This window comes from Mastigoproctus giganteus, chromosome 10, assembly GCF_048544385.1.
Source record: "Mastigoproctus giganteus isolate SK-2022 chromosome 10, ASM4854438v1, whole genome shotgun sequence".
Lineage (NCBI taxonomy): Eukaryota > Metazoa > Arthropoda > Arachnida > Uropygi > Thelyphonidae > Mastigoproctus > Mastigoproctus giganteus.
The window spans coordinates 135,554,599-135,581,588 of NC_143584.1; the positions used below are offsets into that span (position 1 = coordinate 135,554,599).

Below are 26,990 nucleotides of genomic sequence, written 5' to 3' on the forward strand. Positions count from 1 at the left end.
TTTTTTTTTTGACCGAATTGTGATAATGAATGAATGCTGGGTACATCAATATGAATCCTCCTGGAAACCCCCTGAGAAACTTAAGAGAGGCTGTCAAGTTGAAGAGACTCACCCAGCTATCCAAAAATATCTGCCTATTAGCCGACAGTGCTCCTGCTCACAAGTACGTAAGCAATTTGTCATTGCATGAATCACCCACACGTTTGAACCTCGCAAATTCGACCGTAGCTGATGTTGTGAAAAACTGGAAGAATGAGGGCAATGTAGATGTGCGAATCACGTTTGGGAAGCGCAAATTCCTGTAGAAAGTGGCGAAAGTACAGTAAGAGATGTCCTTGGAAAATGTATCGTTAGAGTTATAACGTAACGTGGGCACACTCACAGGAGTAAATGTGTCCACATTCTGTAGGGAAATTCACAGCATGGATGTTCACGGCAGATGATGGTTGGAATTATATGGGATTTATTGCTCATAAATTTCACATCATGCCAATGAACACCAGCCGTTGTTATCAGCGTTGTCTAGCCCATCGTTCTTAGATTTCAGAACAGTGGAAACAGATCCTATGGAGTGGATGAGTTGCGTTATAGTCTTCAAATCAGACAGTTGTGTGAATGTGGAGAATGCTTGGGGACTGTCATCTATCAGTGTATTGTGCCCACAATGAAGTTTACACAACCAGCTCTCTCCATAGTGTGGGGTCTGCTTCTCGCAGTTTGGACTTTGATCATTAGTTGTAGTGCCAAACACCATCAATGCCGAGTTGTACACCGACACTGTGAACAATTCTGTGGCGCTCACACTTTGCCAGTTCCAGAAGCGGCCCCAGGTCTATCAGCGCCCTGTGCGAGATTTTTTGGTGCGCCCTCCCCGACTTGAGTCGGAGCAAATAAGTTACAGCAAATAAGTGAATTTTCGGGGAATTTTGCGTCCCCGTAATTTTGGCTTCCTGTTCGGAACCGCTTGATCGTTGCCCTGGTTTTATGGAAATAGATCCTTCACGTTCCAGCAGATAATGCTCCATCCTATACATAGCGAGTAGTGTAAAAACCTTGTTTGAGGAAAATGAAGTCCAAAAACTTGTCTGGCGGGCCCAAGTCTACTTAAATCCGACCGAACACCTTCAGGATGAACTGGAATGCCAGATATTTGGAAAATTGATGGAAGAATAGGCATAAATTCTCCTGCCTACAGCAAGGAATTGATCAAAAGTTTTCCACGACGGCTGATTTGTTATTTGGATCAAAGGCGGGGTATACCTTGTTAATCTGTGCTTTAAAGCTCTTGTTTTTTTCCAAATGGGACAGTGTCTGCATGCTTTTGAAAAGGTATGTCTGGGTGTGTTATTGAAGTAAAATCAGAAGCACGAGGTATGATATACAGCACCAGACAGAGAAAAGGTAAAAGTTAATGATAAAATGATTAATTAAAGGATAATGAAATTCTACACAAGACAAGCAAAGAGAAAAAAAAATGTTCCGGCACGACCACAAGGTCAGTGGAGTTTACAATAAATTATCAATACAGACGTTAATCATATTTAGCAGTCACGGGCTTGAACCCCTATCCACTCAAAGAGCGTGTGCTATTAACACTCTCGCTCCTGACCATTCGGCTAGGTCAAGCCCGAAAAAAAAAAAAAAAGTGTGTTCTTGTAGATCATAAATGGAAGACGAGTTCAGCGGCTTGAACTTTCCTTTCTGTGTATATACAGTATACGTACTGTATTACAATATATTAAATTACGACTTGATTGACAAATAAGATGGTTGTTTGGGATAAATAAATTAGTGTTTTTTGTGTATCATTATTTGAAAAATGTCTGTAATATTTTGTTTGCACTCGGCATGCTTTGAAATCTGCCTCTGGTGGGTGAGACTCAATAACTGTAAAAAAAACCATGCGGAATCTAGAATCCTTTTAAAGGTCACGCGATTTTTCCATTACAGTACTTTTTTTTTATAAAAGTCACCAAACAACTTTCCTTATACTGTTTCCTGTGTAGTAAGCAGACCAAAAACGTGACAGTTACAATTATTACTGTACTGTACAGTCTTTGTCTAAGATACTCAGCGTGCTAGTGCCACTTACTTTTAAAACAAGTCATGTTTCTGCACTTGCAAGGGGTCATAATGTCTTTTTTTTTAACAAATGAATTAAAATAAATAATATGGCTCTTCTAGAAAACACATGTAGAGGGAATGAACAAAGGATAAAAAAGTCAGTATTGAGTTAAACTGTGAATGGGGTAAATTTAATAGATGTGTTTGTACTTTTTGGAAGACAGCTATGGAATCACACATGCTACTTTAGAAGAGCAGTGCTCTTGGAAATATCGTTCGGAAATACATACAGAAGAAAATAAACGTCCGTGTGATAGGGTATGAAATGAGTGAAGAGAGTTCATTGGTTAACCTAGAGAGCCACGCAACCCTGTTCATTCTCGACGATTACTATCGAAAACTGGGTTCTTCATCCGGCCAACAGACAACCGGTAATAGAATACGCGAAATTTGTAGTCACAGTATACTAATCTTCATGGCTTTAGATTCAGTATACTGAATCTTCGTGGCGCAGAAATTAAATTATAACAAAAACATCTGATTACAGGTTAATAAGTTTTAGAGACGTTTTAGGTTCAACATTTAAATATGGAAATAATATGCCGTAGCAGGTAGATTTAAGATTTGCAGAAAGTTAACAATTTAGAGTCAAAGTTCAGAAAAATAATTCCGTGGACGACAGAGAAAGCCAGATTTTTCAAGACAATTTTTTTTTTTTTTTTTGATAAATTCATAGTTAATAAAAAAACCCAAAAGCATGTAATTTAAGAATTAAAAAAGTTATTCACACTCTTTGCAATACGTCAGCACTTTACAGAATTACGTCATTCTATAATTACATTTAAAATCAGTAGCCTTCTTGAGCATGTAACATGAAGTGGAATGTGATAACGTTGAGTCAAAATTAGGTAAAGTCACGTAGACTAATTATTTTTCATGAGCAATATCAACATACCACGAAAATTATGGTGTTTTTGTTCTGCTGTACCGAAATATTCCAAAATGTCAGAGCGTAGTTTGGAAAACCTCCCGGGAAGTGGGCGTTCAACATTCTTCACACACTATCAAAAAGAACTTATTTCAGCTGTTCCCGTGAGTCGTTTGGATGCAGTGCAGCGATAGCAGAAGCCATGTGCCATACATACAGGTCAGAAGTGATATAAGTATTTGGAAACACGTGAAGTTATTGCAACAGGTATGTACAATATATCGTATCTCTTTTACGTTTTTACTGGTAGCAGTTCGACTTGAGAGGGTAACGTAGTTACTACTTAAGCTATTGTGATTAGCGTACTCAAAATAAATGTTTAGCACAGGTTTCAGTCATGTATGTATTTTACGTTTCATTAATATAATTACTTGTCCTGCTTACTCATACAAAATCGACACTGACAAAATTAACGCAAAAAAAACCAAAAAAACTTAGCTGTGCTTGAGATAAATGCGATATGCATTAATGTACTTAATATGTACGGAATCTTGTGTCCAAATACAGTACTTAATATCTTAATAATTTGACAGAGCATGCGCGAAGCGCTTGTTTGAGGTGAACTTGTTTTGCATGCTAATGCTGTAAATAGCGAGGAAAGCTTTTAATGTTTCTTTAATGGAATTTATTTTGTGTGTGTGGCATTCTGACGTAATATAATAGCATGGAAGAAATAGTTTGAGCTTTGCGAAGTGAAGCCGTATTTTTTTTACCATCTATGGGAAGTTATTTCTTAGGAAAGTGAGTGTATGACCATTGCATATTCATAAAAATAAACTCTGGTCGACATTTGTGTGTTTGATTATCGTACCAGTCTATTTTTTATTATGCAGTACTTTCCTCCTTCTTATTCATAATGTTGATTTATTTACATTTTTTACTTGCTTTTAAAGACATACGTTGTATCGCTTTTTTGTTATGAAGATTCAGCGTAATAACTAACTGCAATGCAGTTATTATTTAACCCAGGGGCTCACATCTGGTGAGTATGGGCTTGGCACACCCAGGGTCCTGAGCTGGATATCATCATTCTTCTCTTTTTTGGTGATTCCTTTCTACTCTCTCTCTCTCTCTCAGGGTAATAGGGAAATTTTTTTTTTTTTTTTTTTTTTTTTGGCCGGTGCAGCATAAGCCTCAGGCTTCCTTACACCATATGGCTAATAATAATAATAATAATAACCCATTACATATTTGTAAGGCTCATTACTGACTGTTTATGGTGCATAACAAGTGTTTGCTTTTAGAGGGAGGAGGAAATATTGAATTTTGGACTTTACCTTGAAACTTGTGCTATTGTGGAAGAATAGAAATTTCTCCTAGAAATTAACAGTTGTAACCGAGGAATTATTTACACTCTTGTTATTATCGGTCTTGACCGGAGCCGGTGGATTCTGCAAACTTCGTAAAAAGGAATATTCCGTAATTGGAGTTTCCAGAACTTTCGCATACAGTCATGTATCCTGAATTCCTGGAATAACACTGAAGACAAGTAAAATCGAACCTTCTTATTTATTTGTTTGTTATATAGAGGATAGGCACAATCAGTCGAGTATTGTCCTAAATTATTGCAATTTTTCTTTTTAACCCTTAAAACTAATTTGACCTGTTTTTGTTGTTTATTGGTACTTACCAAATTAGTAGTGGACTAATTTGTGTTCATGCTGTTTGCACCATCGAACGTATCATCGTTAATTAAACATGTTTTGTTATTGTATAGAGAGTAGATATATTTTTATCTTGCCCAGTGCTACCCTTGTAATAATTTCAAAATCATAATTTGATGTACCAGGTTAATTCAGCTGCTAGAGAAGTATACAAAAATAAATGCTATTAAAGGTAATAATAATGATGCTCTTTATTAATAAAATATATAAAAAAAAATAAAATTAAATTAAGGATATGCGAAAGGGTATCCATTAAATGGGATATCATTCGTTCCAAATATGCTATGCATCGCTGTGTATATCAAAATGAATGGAAAATACATTTATATTGATAGATCAATACAGTCGAAGCTCTTTATAGCGACCCTCTTTTTAACGTCCCGCACAGTATAACGTCCTATGTGGTTGGTGTCGGCTAATTTCTCCTTAACCTAACGCTATTTTATGAATAATCGATATAACGACCGTTTTCTCATTCTCCTGGGGGGTCGTTATATAGAGCTTCAACTGTAGTGTATAGTGTTAATTGTAATGCGGCTCCGGGGATTTCCTCCAACTCCACGTCTAACAATGTGATAAATAAATTCTCTGTAAAGGCTAAATTTATGTAGGTTAGTGAGTGTTCGTGCTGTGTTAGTGTGGGTTATGTTGTTTGTGTTGTTCATCCGGCCTCTTAGCCAAGGGGACTTGTGTTTTGATACAAAAACCTCTAATGTACCGTCCAGCGCCACGAGGAGGCGGGCCGGGCAGAAAGGAGTGTGAAGCACTGGCGTTACGAACCCTGAGTTAGCCAAGGTTACAGGCAGGGAGAGCCCAGTAAAAAAAAAAATGATAGAGCAGTGAAACTTTTAGGGACATATAATACTTTAGCCCAATACTAGTTAAAGAGATTTGAAAACATGATTAAAAGTAAGTAGCCTACAGAAGTATAAAGGGATATGGAAGCAATGACAAAATTATGGAGAGATTATAAATATAGCAATGTTGACTAATAATAACTGAAAAAGAAATTTTGACCAATGAAATTATGCATAAGCAAAGTTATAAACAAACAGATTACAAGCGAGTAAAAGCGAAATAAAAAGAAATATAAACTTAAATAATAGTGGCACCTGATTTTTTTTTTTTTTTTTTTTTTTGTGTGTGGCAACATCTCTTTTCATTAATTTTTATGTAATTATGTATTTTTATTATACATATTTTATTAGTTATTCTGTCTGTCTCTCTCTCTCTCTCTCTCTCTCTCTCTCTCACTTTAACTTTATTCCTTCTCTTCTTTCTATGTTTGTGTATATATACAGTGTGTGTGTGTGTGTATATATATATATATATATATATATATATATATATATATATATATATATACATAGCCATATTTATTTATTTTTATTACTTTTGCCTAATTTTTACCTCACATAATATAAATTAGTGGCAGTAGTGGGTTGATATGCTAAATAAGCAGCGCCTGTGCCGCCATCTATTTCTTGCCTTTCTATTATATAAGCTGGTTAAGCTTGCATTATGTCAGTGGTGTGGCTCTGATCTAGAGTGCTGTCTGTTCTATAGATTATTTTTCGCTGCATAAGGACCACCGCCATGCAGATCCTCTGCATTGGTTGATCTATCGGAGAATGGAGGGTTGGTTTGGTTCTTCGATATTTCTGCCTTTGCGATGATTTGTATGACGATTGAAATGCAGCGATTCCATGACCATTATTGGCCTCGTGGTCCTCTGTCGATATGGGGCATGATGGTCAGTCTATTATTTTGATATTTTAGTTTTTGGTAGTTTCTTTAACCCTTTTTTGGTGATATTTCACGTCTTTTGGAACTGGTACCTTCTAGGGGGGTACCGCTAAATTATTTATAATTGGCATTATTTTAAATTTATATCTTTTTTATTAATTGGGTTTAATGACTTAATTGACTAAATTATACCGGGGATTATCGACTACCTTTTTGTCCTATTATTTCTACTTTCCCTTCCCTGTTTGTTTATTTTATATTATTTTGCGTTTTGTTTCGCTCTGCATTATTGCCGTACTACTGGCTGATGTTTTTATTTTAAATATCATATTTATTTTAATTATCAGATATATATATATATATATATATATTGTTTTTTTTTTTTTTTTTTTTTTTACTGTTTTATTCCTTTACCTCTCACACCCCCTTATCACTTTATTGTCCCTGCTCTGCTTAGGTTTAGCATTCGCTGCCTTGGCCCGAAGTAGACTACTTCCAGTTGCCAAAACGTTTATATATACAGGGTGTTTCAGTTAAACGTTTCAGAACTCCTAAGAGGGGTAGGGTACATCCTGACAACTCGAAATCATATAGCAATGTGGGGTCGGAAATGCTTTCCTGAAGCGGTGTTGTACACAAAAGCACCATAAAGAAAAGAGACCGTAAGTGAGAAATCGTTTTAATAATACATGAAAAGAAGCAAAAGGTACATGGATTAAAGTAAGTGTTCGAAGTTTCTTCCACGGGCTACAATGCACGCCTCACATCTCCGACGCATGGACATCCGAACATTCTGGAATACTCAAGGCGAATTTCGAATTTCTTCGGCAGCTACTGCGATTCTTGCAACCAGCTCCTCAGCATTGTCAACAGGGGTGTCATAAACTAGCGATTTCATATGACCCCAGAAATAAAAATCAAGACATGATAGGTCGGGTGACCGATCAGGCCAACGCACGGGACCACCACGTCCGATCCACTGTTGACCAAATGTGACATCCAGGTAGTTACGAACATCTCCGCTATAATGGGCAGGGGCTCCATCGTGTTGGAACCACATTGTCTGTTGCGTCGATGCAGAAATCTGTTCATCTCTCAAAAGTTGTGGCAATACTTGCTGCAGAAAGATCAAGTAGATAGGTCCGGTTAGACGACACGGTAACAGGTAAGGTCCGATGAGGTGATCTCCCATAATACCGGCCCATACATTGACCGAAAATCGAATCTGTGCTGCACGACGTCGTATTGCATGCGGGTTCTCGACCGCCCAGATATGGTCGTTATGCTTGTTGAAAATTCCTTCCCTTGTGAAGGATGCCTCATCGGAAAACAACACTTCAGCAGGAAAAAGGGGATTTGTAGCACATTTTCCAAGGTACCACTGTGCGAAAGCAATACGAGGTGCATAATCCTCCGGTTGCTGTGTCTGGACACGCTGCCTGGAGTATTCCAGAATGTTCGGATGTCCATGCGTCGGAGATGTGAGGCGTGCATTGTAGCCCGTGGAAGAAACTGCGAACACTTACTTTAATCCATGTACCTTTTGCTTCTTTTCATGTATTATTAAAACGATTTCTCACTTATGGTCTCTTTTCTTTATGGTGCTTCTGTGTACAACACCGCTTCAGGAAAGCATTTCCGACCCCACATTGCTATATGATTTCAAGTTGTCAGGATGTACCCTACCCCTCTTAGAAGTTCTGAAACGTTTAACTGAAACACCCTGTATATATATATATAGTAACGAATATTGGTATTAAGAAGCTAAAAAAAATATAGGGGAAGAAATGCATGTACGAAAAAGATAATAATATGCTTATGGATCAGGGACACTGCATTCGCAAAACGTACCCTACAGCCATAATGTGTATATATACTGTATATATAATATTGTAAGTAGAATGCGCGAAGGAGATTTTATTGGTTTAAGTCTAATGAAAATACGGTATACACTGAGAGCGATATATGGAATGAAAAAGAGGAAGAAATGGACTGGAAATTAAAATAAAGCTAAGTGAAAAAGCCATCAAAATGGAATAACATTGCGGTGTCTTTCACAATTTTAGTGTCATCATCAGAGGTCATCCACCAAAATTATGAAAAAGACAGCAGTGTTCTTGCTTCTGTTTCCGACATGATCTGTATGCTGTGGTGCACGTGTGTAGTTGCCACGTGCTGCGAAGGCAAATTTTGATACGAATATTGCATTATTAAGTTTATAGGGGATGTGCCAATAAAAGTGGTTATAATATGTGGTACATACAGATAATGGATAACCTTACAGAAGCAAGTGAAAAGAATTGAAAAAGCTGGATAAACTATAGTAAGGAATATCAGTATAGGCCGGAAGAAAGGGACTTGCCTTACTGTGTAAAACTGACCAAAACAACAAGATAGCAGGGTGCCAGTATATTTATGTTGGGGAACGCTAGCGACTCCTAGCGTTAGGTGTAAAAAAAATATATATGTTATGGAATGGTGACTGTATAGATAGAAATGATATGAAATAAGTTAAAATTAAATATGATTACAATATATACATGTTTAATACACTGTAATAGGCCAATTGATGGGTACAGTTTTCTAGACTGTACGCCACCATAGAGGCCTAGTGTATTGTATATACATTATATACTTGGTGTGTATGGGTTTATTTATTAATTAAAGATTATGCTGTTTATTTTAATGTCCCGTAGTTTTTTATGCTTTAAGATGTTAAGGGCTTTACAAAAGTGGTAGCGAAGATATGCTTTAGGAAAATGGTTGTTAATTAGTTTTTTGTATAGTATCTTGATGTTATCGATAATTGTTTCCTTATTGCTGCAAATGGTGGCTATTCTGATGCTTTGCGCTAGTATAACGTTGGCATGAACTCCTCTAGAAATATTAGAGTTCCACTGTGTGAGGTTGACTATATTAAAGTTGAATGCGTCACGTTTGTTGTATAGGTTGATGGTAGCTTTGTTGTTTATTAATGTAATTTCTAGATCTAGGACATGGGCTGTAGTATCATTGTTATTTGTTTTTTCTAGTATGAGTTCATTGGGGTATAAGTGTCCATAATCCTTGATGAAATTAGGGCAGTTAATAACTATGAGGTCATCTATACAGGGTGTTTCAGTTAAACGTTTCAGAACTTCTAAGAGGGGTAGGGCACATCCTGACAACTCGAAATCATATAGCAATGTGGGGTCGGAAATGCTTTCCTGAAGCGGTGTTGTACACAGAAGCACCATAAAGAAAAGAGACCGTAAGTGAGAAATCGTTTTAATAATACATGAAAAGAAGCAAAAGGTACATGGATTAAAGTAAGTGTTCGAAGTTTCTTCCACGGGCTACAATGCACGCCTCACATCTCCGACGCATGGACATCCGAACATTCTGGAATACTCCAGGCAGCGTGTCCAGACACAGCAACCGGAGGATTATGCACCTCGTATTGCTTTCGCACAGTGGTACCTTGGAAAATGTGCTACAAATCCCCTTTTTCCTGCTGAAGTGTTGTTTTCCGATGAGGCATCCTTCACAAGGGAAGGAATTTTCAACACGCATTACGACCATATCTGGGCGATCGAGAACCCGCATGCAATACGACGTCGTGCAGCACAGATTCGATTTTCGGTCAATGTATGGGCCGGTATTATGGGAGATCACCTCATCGGACCTTACCTGTTACCGTGTCGTCTAACCGGACCTATCTACTTGATCTTTCTGCAGCAAGTATTGCCACAACTTTTGAGAGATGAACAGATTTCTGCATCGACGCAACAGACAATGTGGTTCCAACACGATGGAGCCCCTGCCCATTATAGCGGAGATGTTCGTAACTACCTGGATGTCACATTTGGTCAACAGTGGATCGGACGTGGTGGTCCCGTGCGTTGGCCTGCTCGGTCACCCGACCTATCATGTCTTGATTTTTATTTCTGGGGTCATATGAAATCGCTAGTTTATGACACCCCTGTTGACAATGCTGAGGAGCTGGTTGCAAGAATCGCAGTAGCTGCCGAAGAAATTCGAAATTCGCCTGGAGTATTCCAGAATGTTCGGATGTCCATGCGTCGGAGATGTGAGGCGTGCATTGTAGCCCGTGGAAGAAACTTCGAACACTTACTTTAATCCATGTACCTTTTGCTTCTTTTCATGTATTATTAAAACGATTTCTCACTTACGGTCTCTTTTCTTTATGGTGCTTCTGTGTACAACACCGCTTCAGGAAAGCATTTCCGACCCCACATTGCTATATGATTTCGAGTTGTCAGGATGTACCCTGCCCCTCTTAGAAGTTCTGAAACGTTTAACTGAAACACCCTGTATATCTGTAGAAGTTAAGGTTCTGTGGAAATGAGTTTTCAGACCAATATAGGTTAGCTATAATGCATGAAGCAGGACTTCCCATGTGTGTTCCGTTAGTTTGTTGATATAAATTTAAAAAAAAATTAAATTTTAAATTTTCTGTTTATACTCCGGCACGACAACCAAGTCAGTAAAGTTTACAATAAATCGTCAATACAAATATTTATCGTATTTAGTAGTCACGGGCTTATATACTGTTTTGCCGTCGTATACAAAGTTATTGGATATACATAGGTTCAGTAGGTTGTTCCAGTAATTGATATTGCAGGTTATATTCTCACTATATTTAATATAAATATCTTTGAATACTGTTTTTATTTTGGTTTGGTTAATGCTTGTAAATAAGCTGTGGAAGTCAAAGGTTTGTATATTGGTAACTTTATTATTCTGTAAGAAATTTAATACTGGTAGGTTGTTGCCTATGATTCTGCTATTTTGTATGATGTTTAACAGCGGTTGCAGTAGCTGTTCAAGTGTTTTGCCCGGTTTTGTGTACATAACTATTCTTGCAGGACGTTATAAATCTGAATCCTATGGGTTTTTTGTGGAATTTTGGAATGAAATATATATACATGTATATGGTAAGTTATAATTGTTAATGTTCAGTTTTAATTTTTTGTTGAAGGCTATGCGTTTCTTTATAATAATATTGCAGGCACTGGATATTGGTTTGTATGTGTTGCTGGAATTAAGTTCAGTTCTCAAGGTGTGTGCATAAAAAGTTTTGCAAATAAAGGCATAATTGTTTGATGCTTTATCCACAGGTGTAATGATAAAGTCTTTGTGTATATTTTGTAGTTTTTGTTTTAGTTTAGCTAAGTTATAGTAGTTGGTTTTGTACTGGCTATATATATTTGAACTTAGTGATGCATATTTATGTTTTAATAGGTTGAAAGTGTAGCTAATCCACATGTGGTATACCTCTATAGGTGTGCTATGTTTATATGCTTGTCGAAAGCAGTAGTTTAATAGGTCTTGATATAGCTGTTTGTTGAATGCAGTTAGATTTATTTTGGTACATGGTCTGAATTTGAATCGTTGTGCTAGTATATATCTGAGCGTTGGGTCTGCAACGATGTTAAAATTTCCTGTGATGTGCCCATGGTCAGGATCAATATATTGTTGCATGTTACTTTGTTTGCATATGCAGTCGTTAATGTCTGTATTATAGGATATTAGGTTAGTTGCTATGGATTTGTAGTTGCAGGCTAATATTCCAAAGGGTTTCTTATATTTATATCTAACTTTTATGTTGCATTGGTTATTGTTAGGAAGCAGGTCATTATGTGATGTATATATTTATTAATGTTGATGTTATCCATTATTTTACTATGGAAATTTAAGATTATGATAGATTCTTTTGTATCCGTTATATAGTGTTGGTTTTTCAGATAATTTAAAGATATCGTCTATTATATGAAAGAGATGCTTGGACTCGAAGTTGAATGCGTGTATGAACTTGTGCAGTGCTTTCAGTATACTGTGTTTAGTGCTGAAAAGTAAGTTATGTATATATTGTACATCTATGTTATTTTTGGCCCAGTCTTTAAGGGTTTCATCAAAATTGCCTAAAATCGGCTTATGTTTACCGTTAGCATTCTTAGATTTTTTATAACGTTTGTGTAGTTTGCTGTGGAATTTAATTATATTGAATTTGTCATATATACAACAGTCTGCTATGTGATTAGTAATAATTTTATGGTAATTTATTATTGAGCCCATATGGGTATAAGGTTTTTAATTTTAACATAAATAGTTCTTGTTTAGTTCTAATGTCGGTGTTATTGATGTGCGCTAGTATGGATATGTATATATTGGTGAAGCTGTGTGTTTGAAAGTGCATATATTCTATTTCTTGTTCTATATTATTACTATGTCTATATTTGTAGTTGTTGATGTCTGATCTGTGTAGATTTAGTCTCAGGTGTAGTTTATTACTTGTTTGTCCAACGTATTTTATATTACAGGTTTTGCATGTTATTAGGTATATAACATATACTGGATTTACAAAAGGTAGATTTTTTAGCGTCATTTGTTATGTGTTGCGGGTGCATTCGAGGACAGGTCAAACATAGTTTATTATTACATGTGTTGTATTTAAAGTTATAGATCCCATTTTTGTCCAAGTTAGAAGCATTAGATGCTGCTGTGCTCTGTTCTATGCGTGTAATATGTGTATGTATACATTGATAGACGTGTTGAGGGGTACTGTACAGAGCATGTGTCCCCGGGGTCAAATTTATACTACTCTGCCCATGTAGCATGTATTCATTATTTTGTGGTTCCATATAAAAGATTACAAAAATATATAAAAAATATAAAGTCTAAAATATATAAAAGAAATGAAGAGTGAATGAAGGGTGAAAGCAATGAAAAGTGTAGACCGTAAGTTCAAAAGTAGGTATAGGAATAGTGAAAATATATAATACGTAGAACACTTCCGTATTATACTCTCCAGTAATTAAAATGAAAAAATCGAAAATCTTACAGTAAAAAATAATAAAAATCAGTTCAACACAATTAAAAATAATGGAAAATCAATGGAACATAATTAAAAATCAATCTAACGCAATTAAATTAATTAAAAGAAATTTAAAGAAAAAATTGCAAAACGATTTTCCTTCCTGAAGCTGACAACGCTTTTTGACGGTGTCGTGATCACAGGAATTACCGAATAGGGGTGAGCATGAAACTTAAATAGGATTATTTGTCTTCGCTCATGCGCGTAAAAGCCCACCAATCGAAGATTAGAAATGGCCGTCGAAAATTAACAGAATTCTAATGTAATTTAATTTCGACAGTTTCTACAATTAATAGTCTGGTATAATTACATTGGACACTTAAGTATTTTGGCCTCGTTAAATAAAAAAATATTTTTTTCGTTAACGGCATGAAAGGCTAATACCCGGCACTATTTATCAATTTGGTCAATCAATACAATAAAATGTTAAACAATGTATCGAAAAAACTACTACATTACTATGGCTCAGTTAAAAGGAATTGAAGGCTGGAACATACAATATTCCTGCACTTTTCGGTCAGGTAAAATCACACAAGACCGGATTTCCTATTCGGTCTATTGTTTCCTACAGAAACTAGGCATTTCCATCCCTGGCCACACATGTATATAGCAATATAAAACCCTTTAGACAGGCGACAGAATTTGGGATTAAGAACTACGATACACTATTTAATAACCTTAAGGACTGCAGACTTGGCGATAATAATTTATTCTCACTAGATGTTACCTCGTTATATACAAATGTAAACGTTGAATACGCATTAGATATTATTTGGAATATGTTAAATAATAACTCTATACCGATTAATTATACGAAGCTTCCTATTAAAGAAATTTTTCACTTAATTAAACTCTTTGTTGAGGCCAACTATATCACCTTTCGAGACAAAGTATACAAACAAATTTTTGGTTTTGCCGATGGGATTGAGCTTGAGTGGCTTAATATCGGAGATCTATCTCTCAACGATTGAGCGTATACATTTTACGCCTTTTCTACCCCTTATCACATATGGGAGTTATTTATAGACTCCCATATCTGATAAGGGAGTTATTTAGACGATGTTCTAGGTATTACTGATAGTAGTACTATCCAAGACATTTTACATTCGTTTAATAATATTCACTCTAAACTCAAATTTTTACGTTGGAAAGGGAGGGTACGGATACAAAGTCATTAAATTTTCTAAATTTCACGCTTACTCGGGACTCGAATAAAATCCAATTTAACATCTATCGAAAACCTACAAACACTAGTATGCTTCTGCATTATAACAGCTATCACCCGTTCTCCTACAAAAGATCGATTATCTTTAATCAATTTCTAATATCGGAGATCTGTCTCTCAACGATTGAGCAGATACATTTGACGCCTTTTCTACCCCTTATCACATACTATGGGAGGTATTTAGACGATGTTCTAGTTATTACTGATAGTAGTACTATCCAAGACATTTTACATTCGTTTAATAATATTCATTCTAGACTCAAATTTACATTGGAAAGGGAGGATACGGATACAAAGTCATTAAACTTTCTAAATTTCACGCTTACTCGGGACTCGAATAAAATACAATTTAACATCTATCGAAAACCTACAAACACCAGTATGCTTCTGCATTATAACAGCTATCACCCGTTCTCCTACAAGAGATCTATTATCTTTAATCAATTTCTAAATGCCTACAAATATTCAATGACGGAATCTGCTTTGGGCTCAGAAATACAAATATTAACCGGCAGATTCTTAAACAGAGGTTATCCCCTTGCTACAATAAACCGAATTAGGGTACACGCTAGGGATAGGACACAAAATACTACATCAACCAACAATTGTAATATTAAAAAATACTTCATTTCTGTCCCATTTGTTGAACAGTGGCACAAACAGCTTAACAGATTCTTTAAAGATACCGAATTTAAAATTGTGGCCAGGCCAATACGGAAACTACACACTATACTGAAAAATCGCTCGATCCTTTCCTCGTTCGCAAAACAAATAAATGACCTGGTATACATTTCTTGTGGGGATTGCAACTCATCGTACCAAGGTTCTACGCGATTTCCTCTGAATTTTCGTGTTAATCAATCAATACGCGACCTCAGTTCGTGCTTCTCGTTCGGCAGCGTCAGAATTAGCCTTTCATGCCGTCAACCTATTAAAAACACTTTTTTTTTTATTTAACGAGGCCAAAATACTTAGTGTGCAACGTAATTATACCAGACTATTAACTGCAGAAACTGTCGAAATTAAATTACATGAGAGTTCTGTTAATGTTCACCGGCCATTTCTAATCTCCGATTGGTGGGCTTTTATGCGCATGCGTGAAGACAAATAATCCCTATTTAAGTTTCATGCTCACCCCTATTCGGTAATTTTCGTTCCTGTGATCACGACATACGGTCGAAAAGTGTTGACAGCTTCAGGAAGGAAAATCGTTTTGCAATTTTTTCGTTAAATTTCTTTTAATTAATTTAATTTAATTGTGTTCAATTGATTTTTAATTATTTTTTACTGTAATGTAATATTTTCGATTTTTTCATTTTAATTGCTGGAGAGTATCATACCGAAGTGTTCTACGTATTATATTGAGGTAAACTGCTCTTTTAATTTTATAAATATTGATACCAACGTAGAACATATTGTGCATTACAGCTCTGGTTCATACTATCAAATATATATACAGTATAATACTGATCAGTAGGGTGCACGATTTTCCGCCACACGCGGATTTTGTGTTTTGCGCGGAATTTTTTATTTCTCTTGGAAAATACTCAATTTTATAACATGAAGAAATTCACAGTTGTTAAAAGTAATCGTTGGCCAAAATAATGCTTTAATATTAATATTTTGGTTATGCTTTACAATCTGGTAACCTTCCGAGTGATTGTTGCGAGTAGCAGTGATTGACATGTCTAGCCTGCTATGGTTAGCCTTAGTTAGGGTATTTATCCCCCGCCCCTTGCCGCTGTTTTAAAATCGAGAACTCGTTTTCCGATTTTAAAATAGCGGCAAGAGGATGGATAAACACCCTTACTATGGCTAACCATAGCGGGCTAGGCATGTCACTCACTGCTACTCGCAACGATCAATCGGGAGGGGTACCAAATTATAAAGACTAACCAATATTTTTGTTATTTATTTTTAAAAATTGAAAAATAGTTACAAGATAACTTATGTCTGGTCGGAATTTAATTTACTCTTGTAAGGAATAAACAGTTCAGGTCACTTTAAGTCGGATTGTTGAGATGACTCACAAAGGTGTTAGATAGGGGCTCACAAAGGTGTTAGATAGGGGCTCACATCTGGTGAGTATGGGCTTGGCACACCCAGGGTCCTGAGCTGGATATCATCATTCTTCTCTTTCTTGGTGATTTCCTTCTACTTCTCTCTCTCTCTCTCAGGGTAACTCATTTTTTTTTTGTACTGGTGCTGCATAAGCCTCATGCTTCCTTGCACCATATGGCTAATAATAATAATAATATCGCTAGCACTGCACGAATTCTGCACGACCTTAATTGCAGACGAGAAAATGACATCATTTTTGTGGTAGCACAAGGTATATTTTATTGTATAATTTTTAAAATTTAATTTAAAACTGTAGATAAATTAAATAATCCATTGAGTCGCCCATTAAAATAAAAAACAAAACAAAAGAACTAAAGCAATAAGACATCTATAAACATTGGTCCAGCTCAACGTGTGTCAGAATTTGGAGCGGATAAGTTTTACGTTGATGATGGAATGTTCTGGTGCAAAATCAGCAATTAGATTATATGATTATATCGTGCCATTAGATTATATCTGTAGACAAACTATAGTAAACCATTTGAACAGTAAAAAATACCAAGAACGTTTTGTAAAGCAAAAAGCAAAAAAAGGATCTGGGTAAAAATATCTGAAGCGATCAAATGACAGCAAGTTGCTAACTATGGAAAATGGCTGCTGCTACTGAAAAGAATAAACTTGTCATGGATTTGGTTGAGACATTTATGACAGCCATTGGAAAATGCCGATAATCCGAAAATACGAGAATTTTTAGAAACACATGTTAAAGGAGGAGGAAACATACCTAAAGCAATACATTACGAAAACGTTATGTACCGCAAAAAAAAATTGCTATCATAGTTGATGAAACATCGGATGTGGTTCGTCAATATCAGGACCGGCCACAATATTTTGGAGCCCTGTTCAAGAATTACTTTCGGGACCCTGTTTGTTATTTCCTTACCTCCAGAAGTTAAAAACGATACAGATATTATTGAAAGTGAATATAACATAAATTCCATTTGTCTTATGTTCGATATCAAACGAAACGCACATTGAGAATGAAGTATACGCTCTACTTCTAGCAATTTTCAAGTCGACTTGCGCAAGTGCTCTTGGGGTGACGATAATGTGGGTAACTAGACATTAAGACGGTAGTCGTTGATGGAAATACGGAAAAGGCGCGAATGATATTATTATTTAGACCATTTGAGCGGGGGCCTTGAACCGGTTGCACATTGGTGCGGCGGCCCCGACTGCAGGATAGAAGCCTTCTCAACGATATTCTTGAGGGTTATCAATTTCCGAGTTTCATTTTCATAATCAGTGATCTAAAGTTCGCCTGCAAAAGTGGGGGGATGGAAATGGGAGTATAGGGCAAAAACACAGTAGCGTTACTTGTTTGATCCCAAGAAATGAATTCTAACTGGTTTGTGTGTGGATATGACCAGTGGCAAATTATCAAAACTTGGACCCTGGTGCAACTTAATTTATTAATTTTTTTTTACTTCATTTTTTTCTTTTGGGCCCTTAAATTCAGGGCTCTGGCGTAGATGCACCATATGATGCCATGACACTTAAAGGCATCATGCATTGTTAGGCAGTAGACAGTTGCTTTTATCCCTCCTCAACGTCATTCGGATTTTCTCACTTGGAGCTGTAGTTAAATATTCTCATACTTTTAATACTGTTATTGAAAAGCAAGCGCGGGTTTATTCTATGAAGAATATTGCTTCCTTGCATCATTGGCCATTACCACCACTACTACTACAAATATATTTTTTAAGAGAAAACTGAGGAGGAGAGAAAGTAATAATGTTGGGCAAATTGGCTTTCTAACTTTCTGAAATCTTCTTGAGATGTACTTCACATCTTTCAAAATTATTTTAAAAAATGAGGAAACATCCCTATTACCATAATAGGGAAGGAAGAAAGGAAAAAATGTCAGGCTTTAATAATTTAAATGTTTTTTAAAGCATTGCTATATTTTCTTTCTTTTTTCTGTTCTTTGCTAATGAATACCGGTTTGCGTTTTTCGTTAAAACCGTAGATTCTGTATTAATCTTGATTCCTGTTTCTTCTGTTGTCATGTTACAAAAGTGAAGCATCACTGTCTCGCTTTTAAATACACTAATAAAAGAAACAAGATCAGTTTATATGATGAGTGTTTGTTTAATATGATCGAGCATGTGTAACCAACTACCTTCTCCCATTATGATACTCCCATTATAAACTTGCATGACTTTAGTTTATTGTATGCACTTAGGTGGTCCTGTAATGGTGCCATTTGTCGCTAGGGAGCGTTTCGACAATACGTTGTCTCGGATGTACTTAATGGAGTGGTGAGTCTTAACATCGCACGATACCGAATATTACAACCTGGCGCGCAGCCAGACTCGCATCTCGTGTTTCCTTTTTTACGATATATATGAAACGTTTGTTATTTAATTTCTGTTTCCGAGTTACTGAAAATATATAACCCTATAAATTAGCTCTGCTACTAATGGAAAACTCAATAAGGCTGTCTTCAGCTTATGGACCATAGCACGCTAATTTCATACTGATTTTGCATGGTTCTTTTAGAAACTGTAGAAAAGTCAATGAAATATTGATAGCTGGTGAAACAACACCTACAAAATGACCATACTTCGTGACGATATAATAATTTCCATGGGCAGAACAAGAACAGAAGGACCCTGGGGAAAGAAAAGTAATCCATCTGTGCAAGTAATCCATCTTCACTGTAGTTTACATTTGTTGTTGGACGATGTACGAAAAGTCTGAGTTAGAAACCATCACTCGTGGGCAACTCACTCCTCAAACGAGCGAAAATAGCCCACAAAGGCTTCTCTCTTCCGTTCCCAATGAGAAATATGCCCCAATTTTAGTCAGCAAGAAATCGAACCTAGGCTATTAGTGTTGATCGTAGTCTTTGGGTTACGTGCATGGAGGTGGGTGGGTACGCACATTGATCATTGATTTCGTATTTTTGGGAAAAAAAACACAGTGTTAACTATTATTCCAGTATATCGGCTGCAATAAAAGTTGCAACGAAATTGTTTATACTGTAACTGTTTTATTGCACCCCCTCCTCTAGTCACTAATGGCTAAAATGTAAATAGTGCCTAACTTTAACTTCATTGTGGTAAAATAATTCAGCGTTGTGGCTCTTTCTGTTCTCCACTTCAATACTTTTGGACCCGTTTTCGCAGGTTTCCGTACAACTAGAACGAAACAGCAGGGAAATTTAACTCGGCTGTTCTGCCACTTTTCACCTCTTGAAGAGTCTGGATTCGAATCCCATCAGAAAGTGGAAGAATTGCTAAAGATCTCTTCAATAAATGCTATAGTTACAAGATCTCAGCGGAGACAATAGGAGTTTTCCTGTAAGTTATTTCGGGTTTTTCAGCCCTCACAATATGCATATCGACTCCTGAACACACTTCATACATGACAGACTAGAGTAATGTGGTCTAAGATGCTGGATGCTCTGTAAAATCTATAACAAAACAGTGACCCTACGGCAAGAATAAAGAAGAGAAGGACAGCTGTACAAACATATTTAACTAAATCGCACAAGAATAAGTGTAATATAACATCGCAAAATTATATGAATGATACCTTAAACTTGTGTGTAGTTATCGATTTAAGTTAAAGGCTGCTAAATGACAGTCTTCATTTATTCCAAAATCATTTTAGAAAAGTATATAAGCTAAGGTGAGGGCGGCATAACGGGGGATTACTTCTCCAGTACAATAGAAACAGCTCAGTTGAAATGAGAAATTAATTGTACAAAACGCCTGTTTTGTAGAAAATGAATAATGAATGATCAAGACTGAGAACAATGTTTAATTTAGTTGGCAGCAGAAGAGATTACAAATAATTCTGCTGATAAGTAGTGTTAAACATCATTATTCCCATGATACAAACTTCATTGTTAAAACTGAAGATATCTATATTATACAGTGGGTTGCAAAAGAATCGCATACTTCTCTTGCCGACCGGGCTAGCCAGGTGGGTAAAGCACCTGCCTGGTAACCCAAAGGTCGCGGGTTCGAATCCCGCCTCGGGCTTGGCTCAAAGTACTGCAAAAACCTTGGGAGGTGCATTATGGCCACAGAAGCCGATGCGCCAACAACTACCAAAAAAAAAAAAAAAAATATTTCTCTTATAGCTTTCCTTTGGGCAAGCGGGGAATTGTTGGTGTTTTTTTTGAACATTGGCATATAGTAATAGCTAGAGAGGGGAAGTGATGTACTTTTAACAATAAATGCATATGAACCGGATTACTAGTACATTAACGAAGATATTTACCGATACGTTGTTGATTTTTAGGCACATGAGCAACTTAGGCCATATTGCGCAGTTGCGTATTACAACGATGAGCCAAAACATTATGACCAGCGAGTCGTTATGCAAATCGAAGCAACTGCAGATGAACTACAGCGCGTGCGAGGGTCGGGACAGTATAAAAAAACACCTGATACTGAGCTCCGTTAATCAGTGTTACTCTTGACTTAAGCGAGTTTGGCAAAGGCCAAATTGTAATGGCCAGACGACTGAGTCAGAGCATATCCGAAACGGCACGGCTGGTGGGATGCTTGCGGTTAGCCGTGGCTAGTACCAACCGAAAGGCACATTTTGAAGAAAAAAAGAAGATCGCATCACAAATTAAGTTGGCCATCCCTGAGCTATTCCAATGTGTTTAATATGTTTGCCTGATGGAAACCCTTATCTTTTTTCCTGTAGCTGGCTAACTCAGCCACGTTCGAAAATTGGCATTATATTATAAGAAATGATTAATAAGCAATGGCGTTGTTTTTCGCACTCCTTAAAAATTGATGGATACAGTATTTTGAGTACAATAAAGAAAAATACTCGTGTTTATGTTGTAACCATAGGCTTTAAATAGAATAAATGATCAAATTACACTTCATTAGAAGAAATGGCCATTCGCAGAGATCAGAATGTCGTGCATGCTAGCGATCCATATAATACTCTTTCTTCTTGGAACTTTTCACGTTTAAAATTGGAAATAATTTAAAATTTCCGATTAACAAATTCTGAAGTTGTAACTACGAATATCTGAAATTGTAACTACGAATAGTTTCACATCACGTCACAGTTATTAAATATGGAGGGAGTTACATTTTACCAAATTATGCCAATTTTTGCATAATCTAGCCATTGATAATGTATGACATATTTATTTATTTTAACAGATATAAGCTAATTCTCATAATTTTAGCAATCGATTCTCTTGTGATAAACATAATTAGACTTCTACCTATGGTTCTTAGGTTCAAATTGTAGGCTGTGCCAAGGTTTTTCAGGTAGGTTCTAGGTTACAGCAGTGGAATATACTCGCAGCAGGAACAAAGATTTCAGTGTTTCGAAAAGACAAAGTTTTCGAAATATTTTGCTACGGAGGTATGTGTTTTTGCAAAGACATTATTGGACTTCTGAAAGAACTAGGTATCGTGCATAAGTCAGATGAATGGCGTTTATTCACAGGTGCCTCAAAATTAAGTTAAAAGCAATTTTGCTTCATAATGGCAACGAATTTCCATCAGTTCCTGTGTTTCATTCAGTTGGATTTAATGTTATGAAAACATGTCTAAGGTTCTGCATGCGATAAAATACCTGGATTATGGTTGGAACATATGCAGTGATCTTAAGGTCATTGGTTTTTAGGGGGGCTTTCACCAAATATTGTTGTATTTTGTGTTTGTGGGACAGCCGTGCGACAGAAAAACATTGTTGTACAACATTGGGACAAGCGGGGTGAGTTCATTACACCAGGAAAATGTAATGTAAAATATACTCCTTTAGTGCAATCAAACTTGGATTGATGAAAAATTTCGCGAAGGGACTAGATAAAGAAGGTAACGGATTTGCATACTTGAAAAGTGTATTTCCTAATTTAACATATGCCAAACTTAAGTTTGGCATATGTTAAATTAGGATGGAATTTTCATAGGACCCCAAATTAGGAAACTCCTGAAAGGCGTGTTTGAAACCCAGTTAAAGGAGGTTGAATTGGCAACTTGGCGATCATTTAAGGCGGTAATACATGTTTTTTTTGGGTAATAGGAAAGAAGAAAACTACCAAATGTTGGTGTCTAATTTACTTGAGTGCTACAAAAACACGGGCTTATCGAATGTCGTTGAAAATTCATTTTCTTCATTTCCATTCGAATTTTCCCCTGAAAATCTGGGAGATGTGAGTAATGAACAAGGGGAGCGGTTTCGTCAAGATATTTCCAGGATCGAAAAGCGGTACCAAGGTCGCTGGATCCTGTAATAATGGGGGATTACTGCTGGTTCCTTGTGAGGGAGAGTAAGCAGGAATACAAGAGAAAATCCCTTAGTAGAAAACAATTTTAAGGACAATTACAGGTATGCTGATTATGTATTATTGAAATATTACTATTTCGCTATGATTGATGATATGTTTTTCCGAAGGTTAAATGAGTTATAGAGAACTTATATTTTTTTACACTTGTATTACAAACATAAATTATACGTATATATCCCTTTATTTTAACATTAAACGTTGGTACATCTTTTGACGTAGACGTGATAGAGTTTTTATGGTGATTTTCGGAATCAGCGCGTTTATTTCCTCCAAATCACATTTTCATTGCGGAGGTATGACAAAAAATATTTTTTGTTGGCTAGTGTAATTAGACTTTGTAAAACAATGTGATTTCCTCCTGATGTAATTATTAAATTGTGTCATTGTAACTCTATGAGTCTTTCTTTCAATCCATATGAGTTCCTAGTTAAACTTCTGCTCTTCTTTTGCTCCCACAGGAAAGATCTAGGGGGAAAAGTGCCATTTTCCCCTCCTTCAAATTATCCTCGTCTTCAGGACATTCACCGTCTATGAGCATCGATTTTTATGACGATGTTTCGATGTGAAATGATAATAATACGAGTTTCTTTTGATTTGAACTTCGAGAACATTGATAATATCGGAGATTGATAATGGCAAATATAAAAAATAAATTTGTCGGTTAGTGATGCCATTACAATAAGTGAAGCACAGTAGACAATTTTATTGCTATTCCTGCAGGAAGCATACTTCCATGTATTGAGAGTTACAAATGCTCCCTTCTGAAAGAAGTTTTACATTAACGTATTACTTCCACGAAACTATGGTGGTCATCGATTTCTCAAAAAAATTGCCCGTGAGCCGCACCCTTGTAATTAGCTTCGGTTGTCAACGCCTACTTTCGTATCCTTGAGGAAGAACACGAGCACGCTTTTCATATTGTCAAACTTCATGTCAACATGGCCGACGATCAATAATAGTTGTAGTAGGCCAAATACTTCCAAAGGCTACTCTCGAAGTAAACATTTCGTATTCGCATCAATCATGGTGATGGCATACGGGGTGGGGGAATTGCACCGACCAGGAGAAAAAAAAAAAAAATACTGAAGTGGCTCGCAAAAAAGATGAAACTCCATTCAAGTGCTGTCGTAAGTACTTCGTTGTCAGAATAAAAGTTTCCGTGTTGTAATATATTATTGTAATAATCCGTAATGTAATATATCCGTATTGTCCAAAAATAGCTGTTCTTGTGGAATGGCCTTATATTTATTACAGCAACAGGATGAAAACGAAGGATCTGTCCGTTCTGCTTCTCCTGAAATAAAAGTTAATACTCCGAAACTGACATTTGAATCGGGAAGACTTAAATACCTCTGGTATTTCTGAATGATTCAGAACTTTTCTTTTTCCTTTGAATGAAACACACACACACACACACACACACACACACACACACACACACACACACTATATATATATATATATATAAAGTAAAAAAAGTAAAGTGCAGCCATTATCAACCCACTGCAGGATGGAAGCCTCCTCAACAATTCATGCTGAGGGAAATGGACCATAATCTGCCACGCTGGTCCAGTGCGGGTTGGCAGATTGACCGTATTCAGCAGTCAGGGGCTTGAACCCCGGTCTTATATATATATATATATATAGTATTTGTTTGTTGATGTTTTATTACCCGAATTAGCCTGAAGATGTCCTGTGATAAGTCGTCAGTAAATTACAATAATATCACAGATGACTGGCCACTTTATTAGGTAAACCAACCTGATAGCGAGTAGTTATACTTTCCTCTTAGAACAGCCCCGATTCCTCGTGTCATGGATTAACGAGGTGTTAAGATGTGAAGCTGGACCATGTCGAATCAGTTGCATTCTGCAATTGTTGAAATTGGATGGTTGCGGATCTCTACTCCGAAGAGCTTGTTCCATCTCATCCCACAAGTGGAATGAAGATTGATATCTGGTTACTGGAGAGATCACTTGCAGTAGGCTTAATTTACTCTCATATTTCTGGAACTAATTTTGTAGCATTCTGGCCTTGTGACATAGCGTATTATCCGATTGGAACAACCCATTTGCAGATATTATTAATAGCTGAAAATAAGACGTGGTGTGATTAAATAATGAATTTTGTGAAATTAAAACATTTTTATTAAACCTGGAGAGATGTTGCAATGGTAACATCTCTTCAGCGTAATAGTAATGGCGACGAGGTGCTACCTGCATACGAACAAAAATAAAAATTATATTTTAGAAATAAGCAGAAGCCTATCCTGACCTAGGAAAGCAGAGCGGCATGGTCTCATGCAACTGCTGCCGGAAACAAGCTAGGACCCCCCCCCCCCCGGCCCAAATCTACTTAACTCAACGGGCGAATGCAAACACCCACTAAAGAAGAAAAACCCAAAAGAGAAGAAAGTTTAGGAGAACCACAGTGACCACTTCAGGAAGCATTGACCTTGAAGTAGCACCTCGTCAACATTACTGGTTGTGGTTTGCAAATATCTCTTCTATGCTAGTGTTTATTTCAGTTTCACAAAAGTCATTATTTAATTTAAAGATAACCTGGGGTATCCAAGTTGCTCCACTCTTATCAAGGAAACTAATGTGCATTACGAAAACACTCTCACATCGTTACGCCGCCATCGCCAGCCTGCATTGTTCATACTGACAGGATGAGTCCATGGACTCATGCAGTTTTAGGCATATTCTTGTCCTTCCATCTGCGCAAAAGAGTAGAAACCGAGATTTATCAGGGTAGACAATTTTTTCTAATCATTCTCTGCGTTGGTGTTTCTGAGCCCATTGTAAGAGTACCTACTCCTCAGAGTGCAGGATATTCAGAGAGAGAGAGCAAAGCGCTCACACAGCAGCATCTGCTCCTGTGACTTTCAACTCCCTTCTCCCTCTCCTACCTTAGAACGGACTGTCTTCCCTATTGGTCCACTCCAACTACTGTTCCTCACATTCTGACATCTTCTGCCTCTCTTACTCCCCCATATGCTCTCTTCAAACAAAAAAAAAAAAAATTTTTTTATAGCCTCAACTTTTCTTTTTTTTATCCTTCTTTTTTTCTCTCTCTCCTTTCTTCTTTCTTTTTTTTATTATTATTTTTTTTTTTTTTTTTTTTTGTAATTTACGGCGTCTGTCAGGACGCTCAGGCAACCCTGGCAGAGGCCAGCCAGAGTATAATGGGCAGCCTGGCTCACCTATCAGTGGTTGTGGTGGGCAACGTAGGGTCCCACTAGGGGCCCCGCGGCCAAACAGCCAGAGACACAACAACAGAACAAGCACAATACTACATAAACCAGACATTACACTTTTTGTGGCTGTGCAGTAGTTCTGCATTCCATCACAGAGTACATATGGCGCAGTTGTGGGAAACCACCGGTGGCGCCTGAACCTAAATACTATGTAAGAGTATCTACAGAAGACTGCTGGACACTATCCAAAGAAACATACTGCTAACTATAACTAGCACCTGCAAAACGGGGAGCACCCCTGCTCTGCAGGTCCTGGCGGGAGCTCTTCCGCTGGACCTCGAGGTGACTAGATGCGGACTCATGTATTTACTGTCCAAGGATATGTCTGCCTCCATCTATGACTTCACCCTGGACCGAACCAGCAGCCAGACGACAGAGAAACAAAGAATAGTGGCTCACATGTTGCAAATATGGCAGCACAGATGGAAGAAGTCGCAAAAGGGTCAGGTTACAAGAAGCTTCATACCGATAGTCGCAAAAATGTACCCGAAAGCCCCCCTTCGTGGTTTTCCCCGGGGCTAAATACAACCTTCTCCCGACGGGCCACGGCCCATTTAAAGCAAAACTGAACGCACTCGGAATAATAGAAGAGTCCACATGTATCTGTGGAGAACCTGAAACTTGGCAGCATATTATGCACGACTGTGAATGCTAAGAAGAACATAGAAGTAGACTTATAATTGAGATCCAGTACTTGCCGAAAAATCAAGAGCACCATCTCCTTGATTCAGAAGATGAATACAAACAAAGCGCTCAGCCGATTTGCACT

At 37.0% G+C, this 26,990-nt stretch overlaps 1 protein-coding gene across 4 annotated transcripts in view; it reads left to right on the plus strand.

Moving 5' to 3' along the window:
• The window catches only part of LOC150079299 (uncharacterized), a 59,860-nt gene that overhangs the window by 15,790 nt on the left and 17,080 nt on the right, over positions 1-26,990 (plus strand). The window contains exon 1 of one of the 4 annotated variants that reach the window (XM_090382592.1): positions 3,160-3,259. The exons of 2 other annotated variants lie outside the window; for them this stretch is intronic. The gene's annotated coding sequence lies outside the window, so the exon portion shown is untranslated. Of the gene's footprint in view, positions 1-3,159; positions 3,260-4,440; positions 4,542-26,990 lie in introns of those variants that run through there. One more of the 4 variants, XM_090382594.1, reaches the window with a different exon arrangement.